Genomic DNA, 10,178 nt, shown 5'->3' with positions numbered 1-10,178 from the left:
CAGCACTTACACGCTTTACAAAGACTTTTATGTAACTCGTTACTTTCTTGATGGTGATACATGTATTCTACAATCATTGTTTGACTGACACATTCTCATAATAAATTATGAAAAACAAAATCACGTGCAAAATCCCATCTTTTACGTGTGTAGCAGCTCATTCAAAATTTTCTGCAGTGGATCTGTAACTTTTCCACGCAATGAATACAAAAACACAGAAAAACTAAAACGCTCAATATTACAAAATTCATCAATCTTGTGAATAAATTGATGCAATTTTAAGAGATCCGTAACATCACAATTTTCTAAGGATTCCATGAATGATTGTAAATCTAAAAATGCTGATGATTGTTCCATCTTATTAAAACAGCTGTTTTGTGTATGCACATTCATTTCAGATACAGGTTCAGCCCTAGCTTGATCGTTTATCGAGATAAGGGGTAAATGGCCTGGCTCACTGCCAACTGTAAGCACACAAACACTTCCACCCGGCTGTGTACTTGTATTTTCAATATATCTGCTTTGACCTACCTCAACACCTAAATCGACAGGTGCAGTCTTGCAGTTATTAGCTACAAGAGCCAACAGCATTTTCTTAGCTTCACTTTCATCCATAGAAAATATTATTGACTGTTTTTCTTTTGTTGTTTTATTTGTGAACGCATTAATATCAATAGGGATTTCGTCTACAAACTCTTATTCAAGAAAGAAACTAGTCACCACCTACCGCCATTTTTTCTATTTGGATATAATTCTATATTCATATACGGGTTAGCATAGGTTCGATCCCCGAAACCAATTCCTTGAACTGCCCTACAAAGAATTTGTATAAGGTACCTAAGTAATTTATACGAGCAAGTAATTATATACACTGCCTTGACTTTATGTGTCATAAACATGAAAAGCAAACAACTGAATTTATATCTAAATTTTATAAGTGAGCGAATTTTAAGTGAGTTGTTCATTGTTCGGTAACAAAAACCCTCTTCATCCTATTTCTTTCCCAAAGACCACCCCGGGCCATAATCCAAACTTGAAAGAATAAGAGAACAGTTCATACCTAACTTTCAAAATACAGACCTATTCTATTCTATTCTATTCATCTCCCTCGCAGGAGATTTTATAATTAAAAAGTCACAGCAAATACAGACCTGTCCAGCGGGGAAGTAATCCTGAAAAAAAATCGGGAGAGTTTTCGCCGGTACTGTATTAAAAGGCAGCGTAGCGCACTCAGATAATGTAAATGTATCACTCTCACTTTTAATATACAAAACTTAAGCCAAAATTTATCTGTGTTTCAGGGAAGTTACTTAGCAATAACAACTCTACTATTTCAATTAACAAGAATAAACAATTTATTATAAATAAAGGGGAAAATTTAAAAAATAAGGAAAAAACAACTAATAGTACACAAACAATATTAACAATTAGATAATTAAATTTAAAAAATCCCACAGTTCTTGATGGAACAGCCTAGAATACATTTTCCATAGAAGCGCCATTCCAACATGGTCTACAGCAAACTCTGATTTTCTTGTCTTTAAGTGTCTAATTTTCAATAGCAAAATTTTACACTTTTCCATATCTTAATATGTCATTCCTTAAATAATCATCTTTCAAATACATAGAGTATACTCACGAAAATCCTCTGACAAAATTTTCTGCCATTTTACACATAAAATATAATTTAATTTAACAAAGTGTAAAGAAACAACCACAGCGTACCTTAAACAGTGACCAACTGACGATCGACGTCAGTTGATCCATGGCTTCCATTCCGGGGTCGAAACCAACCAATCACAATCCGGATTTTAGATCACGAGGACCTCGTCATTTTCCATTACCAGCTGGTACCAGATCTTCGAATGCATTTTCTCAATTCATTATACACCTGTTTGAGACCAGAAATGTAGGATGGAAAGGGCAAAGGGAGAATAAGGTCGTATGTCCCCATAAAATAGAAGATGGCGACATCTACTTCCTAATAAATCCATAATGATAAGTAACCTTATTATATATACATGCGTCACACAATTCCTCATTACCATATTTGTGAGAATCCATGTCGTCACACCCTAAATAAAGTTTTCATATTTTTTACGGAATACACACATCATACTTAGTTAAGTGTCAGTTTTGGTTTGGTTATACTATATATAGTTCTCAAAATATGGGGCGCGGAAGAAAATGTTTGATTCAATGAAATATTTTGAATTTTGAGGATCAGGTGAAACAAAAGTTTTAAACGGCCCCTAAATCGAGTTTTCATATTTTTTTTACGGGATAAGCACATCATACTGAGTAAGTTGTTAGTTTTGGTTTGGCTACACTGTATGTAGTTTCCAAAATATGGGGCGTGCGAAAATTTTTTCATTCAATGAAATATTTTGAAGTTTTTGGATCAGGAGCACACAATTTTTGAATGGCCCTTAAATTGCGTTTTCATATTTTTTTAAGGAATAAGCACATCATACTGAGTAAATTGTTAGTTTTGGTTTGGTTACACTATATGTACTTCTGAAAATATGGGGCGTACAAGAAAATGTTTGATTCAATGAAATGATTTTTTTTTGTTTCAGAGGCCACACGGAATAAGCACATCATACTGAGTAAATTGTTGGTTTTGGTTTGGCTACACTATATGTAGTTCTCGAGATATAAGGCCATCAAGAATCTTTTTGCCTGAAATATATTGGATCTTTTGATAATGATAATTACTCCTTGCTCTGACTTAGTGGTAATTGCACAATTTACCTTTAGCATATAACGCTATTATAATGAAATTGTAGAGGCAAAAGTAACCAAACTTTAAAATGATTAAGTAAGTAGAAATATCCGTCGCCTATAATTTCTGGTAGCTGAACACGAAACACACAATAACTACGTGTTCCGAATTCAAATTTAGTACTAATTACACAATTTACATTTTGCATATAACGCTATGATAATGAAACTGTCAAGGTAAAAGTAACTAACATTAACATAATTATGGAGAGAAAAATAGCTGTCTGTTATAAATGTTTAAACACTAAATATGAATATCAAAAATATAACGTCCTCCTGGTACGCTATCAGTGTTATAGCACTCTTAACATTTTGCAGATAACGCTACAGGACAAGAACTGTATTGGTAAAAGTTACTTCAAGTATGTGTTTTAAACACGCCGCCTCTTTGCTTATTTCTTGTGAGGAACATCTGGAGCATCTCTTGGAATCATCCAGCAGAAATCCGATAACATTGAAACTGATCACTTTCCTTTGTAATGTTGTTCCATCTCAGTAATGTCCTGGTGAAATCTCTCTCCTTGCTCGTCACTGGAAGATCCACAATTCCATGGAAAGACATCAAGGTGAGAATGGAGAAGTGTATTTTGAGTGACATATTGCACCCAAGTTTCTCGTAGGTAGATAGCAATTCTTCTACTAATTCTTAGAAACTTTCGGCTCGGTGGTTGCCCAAGAATCTGGTACAAACATTGCGGAAGTAATTCCACAGATGGAGCTCATCAGCATTGAGAATAGATTCAAACACCCCGTCTTGCAATAGCTTGTTTATTAGCGGAACAATAAAGACTCAATGCTTAATCTTTTCTGTACTTAGACGCGGAAATATTTGACACAAGTATGCCAATGCACCTTCATTCCTGTTCATGACCTTCACAAATGATTTTATGAGTCTAAGTTTGATGTGCAATGGTGGTAGCACAATGCTTTGTGTGTTCACAAGAGGTACGTCTGATTTTTTTTTCCGCCTGGCAACAAAGCTGTTCGTCACGGCTATACCTTTTGAGTGTAATGGACATTTTTTGCAGGACTATCCCACTCACATATGTAACAATTGTACTTTGTATAGACACCCTGTAGACCAAATAAAATTCGAGCACCTTAAAATAACCACTTTTGTTCAAGACATTTTATAAGATCCAGAACGTCTTCCAACATGGGATGACTTTCTTTACTTAGGAGTGCATAAGTAACAGGGATTGATGCTGATATCTCCTTATTTTTGTACAGGACCACAGTCTTAAGGATTGTTTTGGAGTCGACTATAGACAGTCTCTAATCTTCGCCTTTGTACGGAATCTTCAGTTTCTGCATCAAACCTTGAACATAATTGCAAAATACTAACTCATCGGTGCAGCAGAAATATTTTACAAGATCTTTTATCGCGCTGAGTTGATACCCTAATTGTATCCTCCAGAAGGCTCCACTGCTGTAACCTAGATGGTAAGAGTACAGGTTTATTCTTTGGCAGTTCCAAATCTCTAACCACGTCATGAAGCTCCGATCGTTTGAGTCGGCGTGATTTAGGATAGTTGGCTTTCAGCTCAAATGAAGAATCAGTGTCATTGGTATGTGGAGCAGGTTCACCTTCACTTCCATTCTCTGTATCACTTTACGTCGGAATAGTAGCCGGGGGTCGGGAACAGGCAATCCTTCTCTATGGACCACTCGGCGAATGACAGACGGTATTACTGGGTATTCGATCTTTCTCTCCTTTTTCGTATTTATACCTTTCTTCAAGCAGGATAGCATGCAAAAGTAGCAGTCTCTAGTATGGTTTGTTGGTTCACGCCAAATGACGGGTACAGAAAGAGCATGAAAACATTCCTCCCATGCATCCAGGCATTGAGAGTAGATGAACCACTCGTACAACAAACGTGGGGAGCCCATGATTTATCCTGTTCTCAAACACTACACCCAAAATATAATGAATATGCTCTTTCCAATGGAGCAGTCAATGGCCGCTTCCTGGCACCACAATTACGTCCACACATATATATCATACTCTGTCTTCAGAATTTTTACAAACGCGGGACACTGCTTCACTTTCCTTGAATCACTGACACCGCAATGAAAACAATATGTACAACAGCGATAATGTCCTCACTCCCTACTTTCAAACTGCTGCTTCACCAGTAACAAAGTCTGCCAAACTACTGCTTGAAGCACGCCACGAATACTATTACAGACATTAACTGGAAGTAGTTGCAACTTGCAATCATTGCCTTACGTGACTCATGAGACACATGAGACGCTCCACTAGCTGTTGATAATGTACAACGTTGCAAAGTCGAATATGTAGCAAATACTTGTCAAGAACGACACTTTGTACCGTGTAAAACAATAATTTCACATTTATAAAGTCCCATAACATTATATGCAAAATATAAAACGCTAAATTGCTCAGAAACCTGAACTACGAGAGAATTTTAAGTGCAATATTCGCGTTCTGTGGCTAAAAATCGAAAAGAACGGTTGCTTTCGTTTCTATAAAAAAAGAAAATAAAAAATTAGAAATGTTAAACAGTGTGAGAGTTAATCATTAATTGGCGGATTGGATATGTGCGAGGAAACAGAGGATCTTCAAGAAAACCCACCGATAAAAAGTTACCAGAATCCCACGCGGCTGGAGATTGAAGGAGCGATGCCTTGCACCAGAGGTGAGTGCTCAACCATTAAGTCACAGCATCTCCCTTCTACCTTCTAATTAACTTCCGGTACTTTTCCTGAAACAGACACTACTTTCAACAAACGACGAATCCACTGTACAAAGAATATAATATTTCAGAGAATGAAATATTGTACAAGCATATAAAAGACAACGCATAATAAGAATTCGTCAATTTACTTTTTAGTATAGCTATCATTTGGCATCACATCTTTCACCTTATCGGTAGACATCGGTTGCGAAACACTAAGTTAGTCTAAGGATAAGTTCCTTTCTCTTATATATATATTTTGCGATTACAGCTACATCTAGTAAAATATCGTAAGAGTACTTCAAGTAAAAGTTGCTAGGGACCCCACTTGCTGTTCACAGAATTTTATAGGATCCTGATATGGGTCCTCTGCTGTGTAACTAAATTTCCCACATTTTTTATGTAATTTCGGAAATATTTTAGATCGCAGAGTTGGGTGAGACATTCTATATATCAACACATTTATTTTATTTTTTGCATAGCAAACACCCAAACAAATTTTATTTTTCATGGTAATTTATAATTTTTTACCGCATTTTCTACAGCGAAAAAACATTATTATTATTATTATTATTATTATTATTATTATTATTATTATTATTATTATTATTATTATTATTACTATTATTACTATTATTATTGGACATTTTAGACCGAATACTTACTTTCTTTATTTTAATGCACAAGAAAATAGCGTAGCGAGACAAATTATACATCTGTACCAAAGCTATGAAATAACTAGGATAGAAGAGAGTTTCATACTTTAACTACTAATCTAGTTCTGGAAAGTAAGGTCTGGTCTTGGATTCCGAAAGTCTGTTGAGCCGCTTTTTCCACAGATAGAATAAAGTATCGAAGGTGCATATGGCCTCAGTTGTGAGATCTACAGACAGTTTTCAGTAATTTGTTAGGTAATCTCTAACTTAGTAGTTTGTGTTCTTCAGAACCTAGCAGACACAAAGAGAAACCTTGTTATCCGACGGGATTAGTCTTGGAACTTTAACTGTATCGAAGATCGAAAGTAAACCACCTTGTCATGAAGGTAAGACAATGATTCACACCTTTTTTGTTGCAAATATAGTCACCTCGATAATAAAATGTGAATATAAATGCATCTCATTTTGGGATGCAACTTTTCGTTTGTATCGTATTTCAGAATTTTGTGAAAGAAACTGCGATGTGTTACATCTTAAATAAAACAGTGTTTGATTAATTTATATTGAGCCAATGTCAATGTGCAGCTAATCCCCATGCAACTATACTGTTTGCGTATGAGCAACCCATCGCCGTGAGATTGTTACGAAACAAGCAAGAGTATATCGTTAGTCAGGCAGTAAAGCAGTACGGTCGCGAGTTACCTAATTATGAAGAAATTGAAAAGATTTTAGGTGTGCATTGTAGCCTCTTCCGATCCTAAGCTTGCGGCGTTTCCCCTCATCATAGAAGTGTGTAATTTCCGTGTAGGTTGTGGAGCTGTAAATCTTATTATACGGGAATATGAACCACAGCGTCTTGGGCCCACCATACTGATGTGAGCATCTGGAATCGTTTTCAAAAGCGGCCCATGATTGTGTCCGGTTTCTCGTACATTTTCAAATTGCGTCTCATGTCAGAAAGGTGAAGCTAAACATCAAAATCAATCCTATGTACTACCAGGCTCATGCTTTGACTGAAATATATAAGCATGAAACCCCAACATTGTACGGAGAAACCGTGAACCAAGTTGAACTGCACCAAGGCATTAAGACATACGAAAAAATCACAACTAGAATTCTATTGTCGTATTGAACATGAAACTTGAATTTCGGCAATTCCTTTCTTATAGCCTTGTCAAAAATTCAAATCCCAACGGACGTTTGTGCTTTCGGAAAACTTAGGCGCGCCTGTCCCATGGTCGAGTCCGTACCCTCACTAGCTTGTGGAAAGCCTGTAAATGGAGTAGGATACAATATCTAAGGTACTCTGCAACGCAGTCTCCTGCTTTGAAAACTCTGATGTGGGCCTGTCGATATCAGTAGAGTGGCCTGCAGATCAAACATAATTGGTGGTGGAAACACGACATTTCCTTGGTATTTGCACTTTCAAATTCGACTCAATATAAGTGAGTCAACGTCTGTATATATACATAAGGGGCGTTAAATAAATTTTGCACAGATGATTATAATATTACTATCAATTGCAAATGAAGATGAAATAGTAGGTGAACATACCTTTGTCCTTTCGCTAAAAGAACATGTTACTCAATGTAGCCTCCACCTGCTGCGGCATATCTCGTAATACATTCAACCTGTAGCTAGACTTAACTGATAAGTATGCAAGAGTCTTAATACACTAAAGGCGCCATGAACCAAAACACTTTGAGAACTGTTGGCTTAAAGTGATATAAATTATTTAAGACATGTGAACAATTTCAGAGCTACACAAAAAAAAAATAAATAAAGGTTCTGTCCACCGAATGGATTCGATATATTTTGTTACACAGGACAAAAGCAAGATCAATATACTCAAGTAGATAATTTGTTCTTAAATGAAATTGTAAGTCGCTAGATTTGTTGCTAAACCAGAAAATAATGTATAAACACCTGCTTTAAGAGTATTACAAATAACAAGATACTCACCTGATCAGAGTTCGAAAAAAAACTTAAACATTCAACATCTTTCTCCCTCTGTAGCATTTAAAGTAGAAAGATAGGTTGATATGGAGGTATCTGCAGCCAAAATTCGAAATATTTTACTGGTTACTTGTTTTGTCCAAACGATTTTAACGAATGTTGTACTTTTAAAAGCATAGCTACCATAAAGCTGTTACTGAAATTTGGATTTCACTGTATTCATTGCTACTTACCGCCCGTTCCTGTTCTTCGTTCGAGTAAACGAAATATAAAACTGTGTGGATGTGTCAACAATCGTGGTATTTGCTTACTTCTTTTCAAAATGTCGCTATATCTTCTGTGTTCTTCCATTGTGCATTGTCAAAAGTACTACACCATCGTTGATCTATCTTGCAAATTTATTAAAGGAGGTTTCAAGAGCATCACAAAATTGTATTTCTGTCGTCAAATGTTTTTGTTTAGCAAGTCGACAGATTCCTTGCTAGGCCCTATGGCTTTCATTTTGGCACTAAAGAGCATGAAAAGTCGTTACATTTTGCGACTCTGACGCTAGATTGGCACAACTGATTGCACCAATAATACAAAAATAAGCTTTGCTCTCTAAAACCTATTTCGTGCAATAGCCAAACGTTGTCGCGCACTAGTCACCGAGTATAGATTACCCTTACTTGAGTGGGTATCGGATATTGTCATTTCACACTTTCCTATTTAGTCTATGGAGCTAACCATTTGTATTATGAAGACTGTACCGTCCTATTGAATATTCGGGATATTGTAGTAGAATGACCAGAATACTAAATCCTCAGGAAAGGTTTAGACCTCTAGTGATATTAGTCTGACCTTGGAGTGTAGTCCGGCCTTCAGTGTCCGAATGATTGCTTTTATTCACGTAATCGAAATGAATAACGTTCTTTCAAAACTCCTTATTTTATTTTTAGATTTTTCCATTTGTGTGCTACTTTTATTGCTATCTTCAGGATTATTTTCATGTTTGATATTTCACATTATTATTATTTTACGCTCTTTATTATCTCAATTTTATTTCTAGAAGTTTTTTCGAAATAGTTCTTATTTGGTAGAATTTAACATGAATTAGAAATACTGAATGTATAGCATATGGTCTTATTGGGGCGGGGGAGATAGTAATATTCATGGTGCTGGCGTCCCTAATAAACTGCAATGGAGTAACCAATCTGCATAGTTTTCTTAAAGATCATTAGGTATTGGTGGAATATGTCGTAAATTTTTCAGAGGATTCCCAATCGACTATACTGCTTTATTTTGAAATGCGTAAATAATGAGGGAGTGAACTCCTACATCCTAAATACTTCAGTTGTATTAGCGTTTAACGAAATAATAGTCCAAAAATGATATATATATATATATATATATATATATATATATATATATATATATATATATATATATATATACTACTCGATACATTTCATTGAAAGGAACTCAATTATATAGTTGAGCGGATATCCTCATGTGGAGTTTTCAACTAAATCGAAGAAGCATATATTATTACAAATCCACAAATTGCTGTTGTACGATAACTAAAAACTAACTCTATGGTATCTGGAACCAGCAGGTTCAACAGGTTCAATGACGCCTTCACAAAACCTCTATTGACTTCTATCGTTAACCAACTTGATCAAGTTTCTACATTCTATTTCTACTTCTGCGAGATCCATTTTAATATTATACTTCCATCTACGCATTGGTATTTCTAATGGTCGTTTATCGATTGGTCTTCCAGTTGAGACTTTGAAAGCCTTCCTACTTTCTTCCATTCTGGCTACGTGACCTCAAATACGTTTTGAACTGAGTAATAACACTAATTTCCTGCTTTTATTCGAGATTTAATTTCTTCGTGAATATGGTTTTCGTCTGTTAATATTGATCCTAAATACCTGAAAGTATCCACGGTAACTACCTCAATGATAATACTGACACTGAAATATTAGAGGAACTGTTAGAACCTACGTAAGTAACGAAGTTACTATTACGTCATACTAAATTTCAGCCAGCACACATTGTTTTATTCTAAACAAAAACTCCGCAGCCTTAGAAAGTAGAA

Source organism: Thermobia domestica, chromosome 14, assembly GCF_964235325.1.
Source record: "Thermobia domestica chromosome 14, izTheDome1.hap1.1, whole genome shotgun sequence".
Classification (NCBI taxonomy): domain Eukaryota; kingdom Metazoa; phylum Arthropoda; class Insecta; order Zygentoma; family Lepismatidae; genus Thermobia; species Thermobia domestica.
Note: the sequence above shows the minus strand (reverse complement) of the source record.